Source organism: Ranitomeya imitator, chromosome 3 (assembly GCF_032444005.1).
Source record: "Ranitomeya imitator isolate aRanImi1 chromosome 3, aRanImi1.pri, whole genome shotgun sequence".
NCBI classification, from domain to species: domain Eukaryota; kingdom Metazoa; phylum Chordata; class Amphibia; order Anura; family Dendrobatidae; genus Ranitomeya; species Ranitomeya imitator.
In genome coordinates, this window is record NC_091284.1 from 188,248,606 (window position 1) to 188,264,327 (window position 15,722).

The following is a 15,722-nucleotide window of genomic DNA, read 5'->3' on the forward strand; positions in this document are numbered from 1 at the left end:
GCCATCCTGCTTTAGTAGTGCAAATGCTTTCTTTTTACTGTTAATTGCCTGTATTACTTCTTTGTTTAGCCACATTGGGTTTTTACTATTTCTAGTACTTTTATTCCCACAAGGTATAAACCACTTACAGTGCCTATTTAGGATGTTCTTAAACATTTTCCATTTATTATCTGTATTCTTATTTCTGAGGATATTGTCCCAGTATACCAGATTAAGGGCATCTCTAAGCTGGTCAAACTTTGCCTTCCTAAAGTTCAGTGTTTTTGTGACTCCCTGACAAGTCCCCCTAGTGAAAGACAGGTGAAACTGTACAATATTGTGGTCGCTATTTCCTAGATGCCCGACCACCTGCAGATTTGTTATTCTGTCAGGTCTATTAGATAATATTAGGTCTAAAAGTGCTGCTCCTCTGGTTGGATTCTGCACCAATTGTGAAAGATAATTTTTCTTGGTTATTAGCAGAAACCTGTTTCCTTTATGGGTTTCACATGTTTCTGTTTCCCAGTTAATATCCGGGTAGTTAAAGTCCCCCATAACCAGGACCTCATTATGGGTTACGCTAGCCACCAGCTCCTGTTTCTCCTCTTCCTCCTCCTCAATGTCCATCTTCTCATTGTTATCTAATCTGTGCTGGGTTGGCTACATTCTCTTTGTGTTATGTCCTTCAACATTCCCACCTAGTCCCTTTGTGGAGTCCTCATAGTCTTGGAGAACCAAACAAATGTCAGACATCCATGCCTGCTCTTCAGCTTCTGGGTGATGTGGACGACATGCTCTGAGATACCACATCGGAGATGGAGGAGGAGGAGCAAAAGGGGTGCAGGAAATGCTGTATGAGGTGGAGCAAACCTTGACAGAAGAAGGTCCAGCAATCCTCATTGTTGTGAGCACATGCGCCATCGCAGTGTGTGAATTGGCCCCAGCCTCCACAATGTACACCCAGTGTGCTATCACGAATGTGTAACATTCCTGGCCACAGGCGCTCGTCCACGCGTCGGTCGTTCAGCGGACAATGCCAGTAAGTGCATTGGTAAGCGCATGGGTCATGTTCCTGGACATGTGCTGTTACAAGGCAGGGACGCCACACTGGGAGCTGACACTCTTTTTTAGCACGTTCGCTCATCCACACCTATGGTTAGGCACAGGTTTTCCCTGTTCATTGCATTTTTCCTGCACTGAGCTTCTTTTTGCTTGCCTTCCCTGATTTCAGCTAAACTGACTAAGGTTCTTGGATTTCATTTTGCCCTCACATGTCAGATTCCACTGTGGGCTGCTCATAATGATGACTTTTCTGAGTTTGAGTCTTGGAAAATTTTGAAACAAAACCCAGATTCCTGTACAAAGGTTAAAAATGTGTTCCAGCCAAGTCCAAATTTCCCCACTCCTGAATTTAACTCAGACCAAATCTGATACTAACAAAGGAATCCACTATTTCAAGGTAGACCACGTGTCAACATGTTTACAGTTTGGGAGCTAATGTGGAGGCCATTATAAATTTTGGGGGGCTAATGGGTGATACATTAGACAGTCTGAGGGCTAATGTGGGGGTCATTATACTGTGTTTTTGGGGAGCAGTGGGAGCATCATATTATTTGTAGGAGAGCTATGGGTCCATTATACTGTGTATAGGGGAGCTGTGTGCCCACCATACTGTATATAGAAGAGCTGTGGGCCCATTATCCTGTTGTGGGAACATCACATTGTGTGCAGAGGAGCTGTGGGTGCATTATACTGTTTACAGCATTTAGAGTTAGCTGAATTGTCTCGTGACAAATGTTTGTGATGTGTCAAATGTCACCACAACAGAAACAATATTTGTTTGTGTGCTCAAAAGACCATGTTATTTAGCTAATTTTAATCATGAGACACACAATACATCGTTGTGCATGGGAAAAGTAAATACAATGATCTGCTCTACAGCTGTCTCAACCAATTATGTACAGTATATATATATATATATGAAGATTGAGTTAATACTGCAGAATCATTCTGTGGCATTCTGCCCTTCTAAACTTTGCATTCTTCATCACAAGGTATGTATTGTTAATTTATATTTAAATGGCTTTTATTTAACGTTCACTAATATTAGTGCTTCAAATAGAGAAACTGAGAACAAGTAAAATGTTTTCCGCTGTCTGTTTTCTTTTTTTTTTTAAATCAGTAGTAGAAGATAGCATTTTTTACATTTAACATTACCATAGGTATTTTTACATGACCAAACATGGCTCTGTCAAAGAAATGTTCTCTTCCTTGGCATAGTCTCACTTTCCATCTGTGAAGAAGAGTAAGTACTCATATATTATATTTAAAAAAGGTTATTACTATTTTGTATAGTGATAGCATGATTTCATGGTGCTTTATTGAGATTTTCTTCTCCTGCCTAACTATGAACATAAAATAATATAATCAAGAAGCTACCAGAGGACCACTAAAAACATGATAACAGGAGGACCCTAAAATACAATGCCTGACTCATTATCCTAATAACAGTTATAGCCACAGGACCCCCAAAAAGTGATCAGGAAAAAGTATCAACCATGTGAGCAGTCACAGACAAGTCAGAACCTGTGTGAATATTGTAGCAACATTAAGGTTCTGTGGACAACCCTAAAGTCTGAAATATAATGAAAGTCTTAAATATGTTCTCTGGGACTAAACAACTGTTGAACCTTCCCCCAGAATAAATCATCAATCTGGATCGGTGCCGGGCTGACACACAGGAATCCCACTAATTAGCTGTAATCTGCTCCAGTTTTGGCCTGCTCCAAGCAATGCACAGAAAGGAACTATGTACCTTATAAGATGGCTGCTGACGAGTACTGCAGTTTATCCATCATACACATGAATAAAACATTATGTACAGTACAGAGCAAAAGTTTGGACACACCTTCTCATTTAAAGATTTTTCTGTATTTTCATGACTATGAAAATTGTAAATTCACAGTGAAGGCATCAAAACTATGAATTAACACATGTGGAATTATATACTTAACAAAAAAGTGTGAAACAACTGAAAATATGTCTTACATTCTAGGTCCTTCAAAGTAGCCACCTTTGCACACTCTTGGCATTCTCTTGATGAGCTTCAAGAGGTAGTCACCGTAAATGGTTTTCACTTCACAAGTGTGCCCTGTCAGGTTTAGTAAGTGGGATTTCTTGCCTTATAAAAGGGGTTGGGACCATCAGTTGTGTTGAGTAGAAGTCTGGTGGTTACACAGCTGATAGTCCCACTGAATAGACTGTTAGAATTTGTATTATTGCAAGAAAAAAGCAGCTAAGTAAAGAAAACGAGTGGCCATCATTACTTTAAGAAATGAAGGTCAGTCAGTCCTAAAAATTGGGAAAACTTTGATAGTGTCCCCAAGTGCAGTTGCAAAAACCATCAAGCGCTACAAAGAAACTGGCTCACATGAGGACCGCCCCAGGAAAGGAAGACCAAGAGTCACTTCTGCTTCTGAGGATATGTTTATCCAGGTCACCAGCCTCAGAAATCGCAGGTTAACAGCAGCTTAGATTAGAAACCAGGTCAATGCCACACAGAGTTCTAGCAGCAGACACATCTCTACAACAACTGTTAAGAGGAGACTTTGTGCAGCAGGCCTTCATGGTAAAATAGTTGTGGCAGCCATGCTGGTTCAGTATGCCTTCAATTTTGAATAAATCCCCAACAGTGTCACCAGCAAACCACCCCCACACCATCACACCTCCTCCTCCATGCTTCATGGTGGGAACCAGGCATGTAGAGTCCATCCGTTCACCTTTTCTGTGTCACACAAAGACACGGTGGTTGGAACCAAAGATCTCAAATTTGGACTCATCAGACCAAAGCACAGATTTCCACTGATCTAATGTCCATTCCTTGTGTTCTTTAGCCCAAACAAGTCTCTTCTGCTTGTTGCCTGTCCTTAGCAGTGATTTCCTAGCAGCTATTTTACCATGAAGGCCTGCTGCACAAAGTCTCCTCTTAACAGTTGTTGTAAAGATGTGTCTGCTGCTAGAACTCTGTGTGGCATTGACCTGGTTTCTAATCTAAGCTGCTGTTAACCTGCGATTTCTGAGGCTGGTGACCCGGATAAACATATCCTCAGAAGCAGAAGTGACTCTTGGTCTTCCTTTCCTGGGGCGGTCCTTATGTGAGCCAGTTTCTTTGTAGCGCTTGATGGTTTTTGCAACTGCACTTGGGGACACTTTCAAAGTTTTCCCAATTTTTTGGACTGACTGACGATGGCCACTCGTTTTTCTTTACCTAGCTGCGTTTTTCTTGCCATAATACAAATTCTAACAGTCTATTCAGTAGGACTATCTGCTGTGTATCCACCAGGCTTCTGCTCAACACAACTGATGGTCCCAACCCCATTTATAAGGCAAGAAATCCCACTTATTAAACCTGACAGGGCACACCTGTGAAGTGAAAACCATTTCCGGGGACTACCTCTTGAAGCTCATCAAGAGAATGCCAAGAGTGTGCAAAGGTGGCTACTTTGAAGAACCTAGAATATAAGACATATTTTCAGTTGTTTCACACTTTTTTTGTTAAGTATATATTAACACATGTGTTAATTCATAGTTTTGATGTCTTCAGTGTGAATTTACATTTTTCATAGTCATGAAAATACAAAAAATCTTTAAATGAGAAGGTGTGTCCAAACTTTTGCTCTGTACTGTATCTAAATTTAATTGATGATATTTTTTTTAAGAGCATTGATTTCTTTTTTTGTGAGGTCGGGGGAACAAAAACAGTGATTCTGCTGATTCAAATTTTTTTCTTTAAGCGGTTTGATGTTTTAGTTAATTCATTCAGTAATCTCCTATATTGAACTTTTACAGTGATAGCAAAAATGTTTTATTATTTTTACTTTTGAATTGATAAAAATTAGGTGTATTTAGAGTTTATACTTTTAAAAAATGCACAGAGTTTTTTTCTAATAATGATTTAATCTTTTAGTCCACATAGCTTGATTAAACATTCAAAGACAAAAATAGCTGTAAAGGCGGCCTTCATTGTACTTACAGCTTCCACGGCAGCCTAAATAACACTGGATTAGGGTATGTTTCCACGGTCCGGATATGCAGCGCTTTGGGTGCAGCAGATACCCACTCCGCTTAAAGCGCTGCCGGATTTTGTAAGCTCAGTGATACGGCATGTGTTCAATGAACTCAAGGGGGAGCATCTCCGCAAGATGAATAGGCATGCTGCGGTCTATAAAGACGCACCACATGTGTGTATGCGGAGGTCTGCCACCTGCGTATTTGAATGCATAGTGGAGATAGGATTTCATAAAATTCCCTCTACTATGCTGTAACATCTGGCCACTGCGGATTGGATGCTGCGGCTGTACGCAGCGTCCAATCCGCAGTGTTTCCTGACCGTGGAAACATACCCTAATTCCATTTCAACGGGGTCGATGGCATCAGTGCACATGTGCAGCAGCAACCAGTTCATTTAATGCTGCTGCCAGTGATTGACTTCACCATCTAAATAAGTAAACTGCAGCGATCAGAGCTAGCTAGTCCTTGAGGAGAAGGATCTTGGTGTCCTTGTAGCTCTGGACTAAGTAACAGCATGCAATGTCAGTCAGCTGCTTCTAATGCCAGCAGGATCTTGTCATGTATTCAAGATGCATGGACTCAAGGGACACGGACATAATAAAACCACTTTACACAGTGTAAGTGCGACCTTAAATGGTTTATGTAGTTCAGTTCTGAGCAGGGACGGACTGGGACTGAAATTCAGCCCTGGCATTTGAAATCACACAGGCCCATGCTGTCCCTGACCCCTGAGCCTCAGATGGGGATATATATCTATATATATATAATCGCCAGTTGGGACTTCCGGCCGCTGTCCCCGAATCCCATAAGACGCCGCGGCAATGTCACACCTCTCCTCTATTCACATACAGGTGCAGTAACAGCCGCGTCGTTACAACGCATGCTCGGGAATAGCGCTGAGAGGGATGATATAGAACAGATATGTTGGAAAGCGCAAACGGTGTGAGACATGTCCACTGCACCACTAAGCATACACAGATGTTATTTTCACCGCACTCCCGAAGCGATAGCATTGGGCCTATTTCTAGTTACTAATATTACCCTGCCTGGAGGAAATCAAGATTTATTACAAGTCCAATATTTCTAAAAAATACCAATAATATTTCTATATAAGATTAAATAATTATATCAAAATAATAATATTGCAATATTACAGACAAATACCAACAAACCATAACCAAATATTACCAGTATCTACAATATTGATAATACTACCATACTGATCGTTAAAGGGGTAACTTCAGATTTCTAAATCCTCATAGCGCACATTGTGATGATTCTCCTGTTTCGGCACTGGGACCAGCCAGAGCCATTTTCACATCCCCTTCCACCTTCCAAATACTTGTACTCGGCTTTGCTATTTTCACTTGTTTTGAGCGAGGCTGTGCACGTCTAGTCAGTACATGATTCAATGTATGCAAATTGTATTCTTGCGGTAACATGATCAGGAGTGTAACTACAGCAGGTGCAAGGGTTACAATTGTACCTGGTGCCAAGGGGGCCCAAAAGCCTCGTTGGCTTATATAAAAAAAGACGAATGTTATTAAAGACTTTCATTAATTGGGGGCCCCATTAGCGCTTTTGCATTTGGGCCCATGCTGTTCAAGTTACACCACAGCACATGATCACCAACTCTCAGTGCCAGCACCGGAGAATCCTCACAGCGTGCGAGCTCAGTGAGGATTCAGAAGCCCACAGTCACATAGCCCCTGCAGACTTTAACTTCAAGCTTGGACAACTACTTTAACAAAAAACACTGTACTAAGACTGATATTAACACCATACAGTGACCATATAACGGTAATATCAGTTTCACACCAGTGCTCTGCAAAATATATATTTGTGCACTGTGCAAGTTCTCACCGGTGACATCTTGCTGATTGTTGTAGTTCATTTTCCCTTTTCCTTTGCATTCGGTCCCGACCTCTATGACCTCTTATTCCATCCATGACCCATCCCTGCAAAATGTAACACACAGACATCTTCACTTTATTGATTTTCCAGGACCCTCCTCACATTCTACCACCTCTACACAAATCACAACTTGTGATATCTTATAATAATTCCCCTGTGCCTCCTTTAATAATACTCCCCCTTGACCTCTTATAATAATAACCCTGTACCTTCTTATAATAATAAAAATATCCTGTGATTTCTTATAATAATAATAATGACTTTTTGCTTCCCCTAAAATGATAACAATCCCCTCCATTGTGCCTCCATATAATAATGCCCCTCACTGCCTTCTTTATTGTAATAATGATCCTGAGCAGGGGCATACATAGATATAACAGAAAACGTCCTATAAAATGTCCATAGAAAAAATCCTATCACGTCACAGTCACAGAAGAGCATATCTCCCAACATTTCAGGAAGGGGAGAAGGCACCTGTGCGACAGTCACAACAAATGCATGGAGAGCCAGTGTGTTGTGACTATAAACTTGGCGCACACAAATATGTAGATATTTGATAGATAGATGCCCCCGGAAGAAGCAGGAGGCGAAACGCGCGTCGGGGTGAGAGGACGCCACTTGATGCAAGGTATACCATCTCTTTATTCTTGTATGGAGGTTTTGGTTAGCCGGGTTGCTCTGGTGTGAGTGGTTCTATACTCCCAATTGTCTCTATATATTGTAGATACAACCACTGTGTTATTTATTTTTATGGGGCCCTTATGTGGATAATATGGGAATCTGCGACCATTACATGCTTTTGCACGGTTAATTTAGGATATCCGGTAATGATTAACCAATTCTGATCCAGCCATTGTGTTGTTCAACGTTATGATATCTTTTAGTGGATATATGGAGTTTTTGTAACCATGTTAGATATTACTGAGCCATTGTGCTAATTACCTTCTTACCATCATTCTGGAGTTTAACAACCACTGTTAATACCTCAATATTACTGAGTATGGGTTATTGATATTTTACCTTGTCTTGTGGTGTCCCCTACGGTTATTTTGCTTTTTTATTGTAAATTTTTAATAATATTAATAAACATTTGGTTTTTACTTGGGATCTCTTCGTTCTTCCCACCTGTATTGGTGTGGGATTAGTTGTATATAGTGTTGTGAAGTGCCCTAATTGATGGTTCTCAGACATATGTAAGACAAATATGTAGATGCAGTGAATAAAAGTTTTAATGAGGTATAGTACATACAGTGACGTTTCGGTCTATACACAAGACCTTTATCCATATGTACCTCATATAATTGATTTGCCGGCACTTCTATTTGTCACACTGGACTAGCGGTGGATACTGCGTCCGTGACATCCACACAGCGTCCTCACTTGTGGCCGCCTCCACCTATTATACAGGAGCAATTTACTTACAGGGACTCTGGTTCCCCTAATTGACCCTGATATCTCATATCAGTTATATGAGGTACATTGATGAAGATCTTGTATATAGACCGAAACGTCACTGTATGTACTATACCCCATTAAAACTTTTATTCACTGCATCTACATATTTGTGTGTGCCAAGTTTATCGTTACTGTAAGTACTCGGGCAGAAATCCGAGAGTGGACCCTCTAGGTCGTGACTCTAGAGCCCCCGGGGTCGAGCGGACCAGATGGAATCACCCCCTATACAGGGAGTGTTAGGAGCAGGACCTCGGGGGAATGGAGACACAACAGCTAGAGCCAAAGGGGCGACCCAAGATAAAGAAGGAAACCACAGGCTATAAGGATGGCAGGGAATAATAGGAAAACAAGACTTAACTGAAAATGACTGGAACACGGAACGGCAGAACACAGCAGGAACACGGACTGGCAGGACTCAGCAGGAACACGGACCGGAAGGACTCAGCAGGAACACGGGCTGGCAGAACACAGCAGGAACACGGACTAGCAGGATACAGCAGGAACACGGACCGGCAGGATACAGCAGGAACACGGACTGGCAGGATACAGCAGGAACACGGACTGGCAGTATACAACAGGAACACGGACTGGCAGGATACAGCAGGAACACGGACTGGCAGGATACAGCAGGAACACGGACAGGCAGGACACAGCAGGAACACGGGCTGGCAGGACACTAAGACAAAGTAAAGACTGGGCTGAGAGAAGACACTGGTGCAGGGGAGCCTAGGGCATAGGGACACTGACGGCAGACAGTGCACCTACAAAGCAAAGGCGTCTTACCTAGGGAGATGCCGGGAAGAAATACCCAATGGGCGCCGCCATGTTGGGGCGGAGCCACCGGGTCGCGACCTCCCGGAATGCTCTGCGATGGAGGAGACGCGACCGCGCATGCGCAGAGGGACCGGACGCCGTGAGCCGGCGAAGGAGGAAGCAGAGCGGCGCTGGACAGGATCGCGAGTGCGCCGAGGGACGGGAGAAGCCGGGTAAGTATGCGCAGCGTGCGCAGCGTACGTAACAGTACCCCCCTCCTTAGTCCCCCTCTTTTTAAGACTAGAAAGGAATCTTTTCATGATAAGAGGAGCATTGATGTTCTCTCGGGGCTCCCAGGACCTCTCCTCAGGGCCAAATCCCTCCCAATCAATCAAAAAATAAGTTTTACCCCTAACTACCTTTTTGGCAAGAATGTCTTTAACATTAAAGATTCCATCAGAAGTACAGAGCTGAGGAGAGGAAGAGGTAGCGGAGTGAAAACGATTAAAGACTGCAGGCTTGAGAAGAGACACATGGAAGGCATTGGGAATGCGTAAAGAGGCAGGCAACTTCAACTTATAAGAAACATCATTAATGCGACTCAAGATAGGAAAAGGACCAATATAGCGGGGACCCAGTTTGCAAGAGGGAATTTTAAGCTTGATATAGCGAGAGGAAAGCCAAACTTTATCACCCGGAGAATATGGCGGAGCATCCAAACGCCTTTTGTCAGCAAACTTTTTCATATTAAGGCTAGCTCTCTCAAGAGCCACTTTGGTCTCACTCCAAATCGTAGAGAATTCCCGGGACAAGAAATCCGCTGCCGGTACCCCCGAGGAAAGAGAAACAGGAAGAGGAATGTTCGGATGTTGACCATAGACTACAAAAAAGGGAGTTTTGGAGGAAGACTCGCTGGGAAGATTGTTATATGAGAATTCGGCCCAGGGGAGAAGAGAGACCCAGTCATCGTGGTGTGCATTGGAGAAATGTCGCAGATATGTAGTCAGGACTTGATTAACTCGCTCCACTTGTCCGTTGGACTGAGGGTGATAGGCGGAAGAAAAGTCCAAGTTAACCTTTAATAGACTACAGAGAGCTCTCCAAAAACGTGAAGTAAATTGTACTCCACGGTCTGAGACGATATGATGAGGAAAACCATGAAGACGGAAGACTTGGTGTAAACAGATCTTTGCCAACTCAGGAGCGGAAGGCAGACCAGGTAATGCGATGAAGTGAGCCATCTTGGAGAACCGATCTACAACAACCAAGATGACAGAGCAATTCGAGGAACAAGGTAGATCAGTGATGAAGTCCATAGCTATATGACTCCAAGGAACGGAAGGCACAGGCAGAGGATGCAGGAGACCGGAAGGAAGCTGCCTAGGGACAGGACAAGAAGCAATGAATTTGGTGACGTCTTGTCGGAGAGATGGCCACCAGTAATGCCGAGAGATAAGAGAAAGTGTCTTCTTGACTCCTACGTGACCTGCAATTTTGGAGGAGTGACCCCAACGTAAAACTCTCTCCTTGTCTTGGTTAGCCACAAGAGTCTTGCCAGGAGGAGTTGAAATCACTCTTAGAGGAGCAAGAGTGACGATCTTTGCAGGATCAATGATGTGAGCCGGAGAATCCTCTAGGTCCAGAGGCTGAAAGGATCTTGAAAGAGCATCTGCTTTGACATTCTTATTTCCGGGTCGGAAATGAAGTTCAAATTCAAATCGTCCGAAGAATAAAGACCATCTGGCCTGTCGTGGATTTAGTCTTTGGGCAGACTGAATATAGGCCAGATTCTTGTGGTCTGTGTAAATGGTGAATGGATGAAGAGCCCCCTCAAGGAGATAACGCCATTCCTCCAAGGCTAGCTTGATAGCCAAAAGTTCTTTATCTCCAATAGAGTAGTTACGCTCAGGAGCGGAAAAGGTTTTAGAAAAAAAACCACAGGTCACCAAACGTCCGGACGAAGATCTTTGCAAAAGTACAGCACCAGCTCCAATAGAGGATGCGTCGACCTCAAGGACAAACGGTCTATTGGCATCAGGACGATGAAGCACAGGGGCCGTAGCGAAGCTTTGTTTAAGAGACAGAAAGGACTCTTCAGCCTCAGGGGTCCAAAGACTGGAATTGACTCCCTTGCGAACTAGAGCAGAGATAGGCTTGGTCATGGAAGAAAAATGAGGAATAAATTGTCTATAGTAGTTGGCAAAGCCAAGAAATCGTTGGATTGCTTTTGTTCCAAGAGGACGAGGCCAATTCAGGACAGCAGAAACCTTCTCTGGATCCATCTCTAAGCCAGATCTTGAGACAATATATCCCAGGAAGGGAAGAGAAGATTGTTCAAAGACGGGAGAAGCCGGGTAAGTATGCGCAGCGTGCGCAGCGTACGTAACAGTTACTAGCATCATGGTTTGGGCATCTACTTTAGCACCACTTCATAGTTGTGCCTACGTTATCTATATTAGTGTGTTGTGACTATCACACACCGCGACACATGCAGCTGCGACTCCGGACACATGATTAATGGGAGCGCTCCAGGTATCCGGACTCCCGATGCAGCTTCTTCGGTAAGCGCTATAGCTTGCCGAATAAGGAGGGAGCAGACGATGTTAGCTCCTCTGTTAGGGAATACTTGATCATGTATTATGGTTGCACCTATACCCCTTTCCCTTTATCAAAGTAGAGAAAAAATCTTTCAGTTCAAATTGATGGACACGTTTCTTTTTTTAGCCATAATAATGATGCATTTATGTAACACAGGAAAAGAGAGGAAGAAAGGGAGGAAGAAGATGTAGAAGTTTTGGAAAGTGAAGAAAAGAGAGGTCTGGGCAAAATACTCTCAGCTGCTGTGAAAGTGATTGGCATTGTATATTGAGTTTTAAACCAATAATTAATGTTGCCAAAAGAATAGTAAAGCACATTGTATTGATAAGATGGTCTGTCTTTATTTTACATATAATCAAGATAAGAACACACCTAAAACCAAAATCAATATAACTGGGGTCTGGTCACTTATCAAATATGCCACAAATAAAATTAACCAAAAACCAAGTAGACCAACAACAAGTAATCTTTCTTACAACATATTAAAGAAATGTAAAAAGTGAGGAGGCAAACAGTGAAGCTGAAGGTAGGTACACTTGGACATCTATTTGTATCAAAAAAGTGAAAAAACGGCACCAAACTGTTGGCTGCAGTCTGAATCAGTCCTTAATATGAAGCATACCACATAATGATGAGCTAGGTTTTGCATGAAAATATGTTAGGCTATGTTCACACGTTGCGGATTAGATTTAGGAATTTCTGGTGCGGATTCTGCCTCTCCTGGGAAAAAACGCAGCTGCGGATTTGTCGCGTTTTTTGTGCGGATCCGCAGAGTTTTTTGTGTGTTTTTGCTGCGGATTTTTTGCGGATTTACTGCGTTTTTTTTACCCCTGCGGATTTCTATAATGGAATGGGTACAAAAACGCTGCAGATCGGAAAAAAAGAAGTGACATGCTACTTCTTTTAATCCGCAGCGTTTCAGCACCGGATTTTCCGCAACGTGTGCCCAGCTTTTTTTTTTTCTCATTGATTTACATTGTACTGTAAATCAATTGCGGATCTGTAGCGTTTCTGCACTGCAAAAAAAAGCTGTGGATCCACAGAGAATCCACAACGTGTGCACATACCCTTGGGGTATGCGCACACGTTGCAGATTTGCCTGTGGAATTTTCTGTGCGGATTCTTCCTCTCTTGGCAGAAAACGCAGTTGAAAATCCGCGCAGATTTGATGCAGATTTTCATGCGGATTTGTATGTGTTTTTGTAAGCTAAATAAAGATGTAGTATTTAACAACAACAAAAAATAATTGTGATCTCATTTCCTTGTCCACCCTCTTCTTTTACATACTCCATTGAAGACCATGATATCATTAACATACCATGTTCACATATAATGTTTACACACAAATCAAATATAAGTTAATTTTATATATATATATATATATATATATATATATATATATATATATATATATATAAATATATATATAAATATGATGGTAGCCCGATTCTAACGCATCGGGTATTCTAGAATATGCATGTACACGTAGTATATTGCACAGCCCACGTAGTATATTGCCCAACCATGTAGTATATTGCCCAGCTACGTAGTATATTGCCCAGCCACGTAGTATATTGCCCAGCTATGTAGTATATTGCCCAGTGACGTAGTATACAGCACAGACACGTAGTATATTGCCCAGCCACGTAGTATATTGCCCAGTCACGTAGTATATTGCCCAATGACGTAGTATATTGCCCAGTGACGTAGTATATTGCCCAATGACGTAGTATATTGCCCAGTGACGTAGTATATTGCCCAGTGACGTAGTATATTGCCAAACGACGTAGTATATTGCCCAGTGACGTAGTATATTGCCAAACGACGTAGTATATTGCCCAGCCACGTAGTATATTGCCCAGCAACGTAGTATATTTCACAGCGACGTAGTATACAGCACAGAGCCATGTAGTATACAGCTAATAGCTGCGTAACCGGAGTGCATTACACCGCGCTCCGGTATTGCTGGTATTAACCCTGTGTGAGGGCTGACTCGATGACTGGAGGGGAGTATGGAGCGGGCACTGACTGCAGGGAGGAAAGAGCGGCCATATTGCCGCCGGACTGTGGCTGTCGCTGATTGGTTGTGGCAAAACGGCCATGACCATTGCCACAACCAATCAGCGACTTGGATTCCATGACAGAGGCCGCCACCAATGAATATCCGTGACAGAAAGATAGGACAGACGGAAGTGACCCTTAGACAGCTGTAGATATATATATATATATATATATATATATATATATATATATATATATATTTATATTGGGGGAAATAAGTATTTGATCCCTTGCTGATTTTGTAAGTTTGACCACTGACAAAGACATGAACTATGTATAATTTTAAGGGTAGGTTCATTTTAATGTTGAGAGATAAAATATCAAAAATAGAATCCAGAAAATCACATTGTATAAATTTTATAAATTTAGTTGCATTTTGCAGTGAGAAATAAGTATTTGATCCCTCTGGAAAACAAGGCTTAATGCTTAGTGCAAAACCTTTTTTGGCAAGCACTTCAGTCACACATTTTTTGTAGTTGATGATGAGGTTTGTGCACATGTCAGGAGGGATTTTGGTCCACTCCTCTTTGCAGATCATTTCTAAATCATTAAGATTTTGAGTCTGTCGCTTGGCAATTTGGAGCTTTAGCTCCCTCCTTAAATTGTCTATGGGATTAAAGTCTGGAGACTGGCTGGGCCACTCAATGACCTTAATGTGCTTCTTTTTGAGCCACTATTTGTTGCCTTGGCTGTATGTTTTGGGTCACTGTCTTGCTGGAAGACCCAGACACAACCCATTTTTAAAGTCCTGGTGAAGGGAAGGAGGTTGTCACTCAGGATTTTACAGTACATGGCTCCATCCATTTTCCCATTGATGCGGTGAAGTAGTCCTGTGCCCTTAGCAGAGAAACACCCCCAAAACATAATGTTTCCTCCTTCATGGTTGACAATGGGGACGGTGTTGTTTGGATCATAGGCAGCATTTATCTTCCTCCAAACACTGCAAGTTGAATTAATGCCAAAGACTTCAATATTTGTCTCATCTGATCACAGCACCTTCTCCTTATCACTCACAGAATCATCCATGTGTTCATTGGCAAACTTCAGACATGCCTGCCCATGTGCCTTCTTGAGCAGGGGACCTCGTGGGCACTGCAGGATTTTAAACCTTTATGGCGTAATGTGTTACCAATGGTTTTCTTGGTGACTGTGGTCCCAGCTGCCTTGAGATCATTAACAAGTCCCCCTGTGTAGTTTTAGGCTGATCTCTCACCTTCCTCATGATCAAGGATACCCCACGGGGAGAGATTTTGCATGGTGCCCCAGATCGATGTTGATTGACAGTCATTTTGTATTTCTTCCATTTTCTTACTATTGCACCAACAGTTGTCTCCTTCTCACCCAGCGTCTTACTTATGGTTTTGTAGCCCATTCCAGCTTTGTGCAGGTTTATGAAGCTCTTTGGTCTTGCCCATGTTGTAGAGTTAGAGTCAGACTGATTAATTGAGTCTGTGGACAGGATTCTTATATAAAGGTGACTATGTAAGACAGCTGTCTGTTATGCGGGTAACAAGTTGATTAGGAGTGTCTAACTGGTCTGTAGGAGCTAGAACTCTTAATGGTTGGTAGGGGATCAAATACTTATTTCTCACTGCAAAATGCAAATAAATGTATATAAGTTATACAATGTGAGTCTCTGGATTTTATTTTTGATATTCTATCTCTCAATGTTAAAATTAATCTACCCTTAAAATTATAGATTGTTCATGTCTTTGTCTTACAAAATCAGCAAGGGATCAAGTACTTATTTCCCCCACTGTATATAGATATATGTAGATGGATAGATAATACCAAGCCCAATGTTTAGTAATGAGCATAATAAAATGGTACATGAAGTGATAAATAAAGACACACACAAACACACACAAAATCTGCATGAAACGCAATATCTG

General features: G+C 42.2%; 1 protein-coding gene across 4 annotated transcripts in view; it reads left to right on the top strand.

Moving 5' to 3' along the window:
• The first annotated feature begins 1,965 nt into the window (after positions 1-1,965).
• TSHB (thyroid stimulating hormone subunit beta) overlaps positions 1,966-15,722 on the top strand; it is a 264,528-nt gene continuing 250,771 nt past the window's right edge. For 2 of the 4 annotated variants that reach the window (XM_069761709.1, XM_069761714.1), the window contains exon 1: positions 1,966-2,033. The gene's annotated coding sequence lies outside the window, so the exon portion shown is untranslated. Of the gene's footprint in view, positions 2,034-2,172; positions 2,285-15,722 lie in introns of those variants that run through there. The other 2 variants (XM_069761715.1, XM_069761710.1) reach the window with 2 other exon arrangements.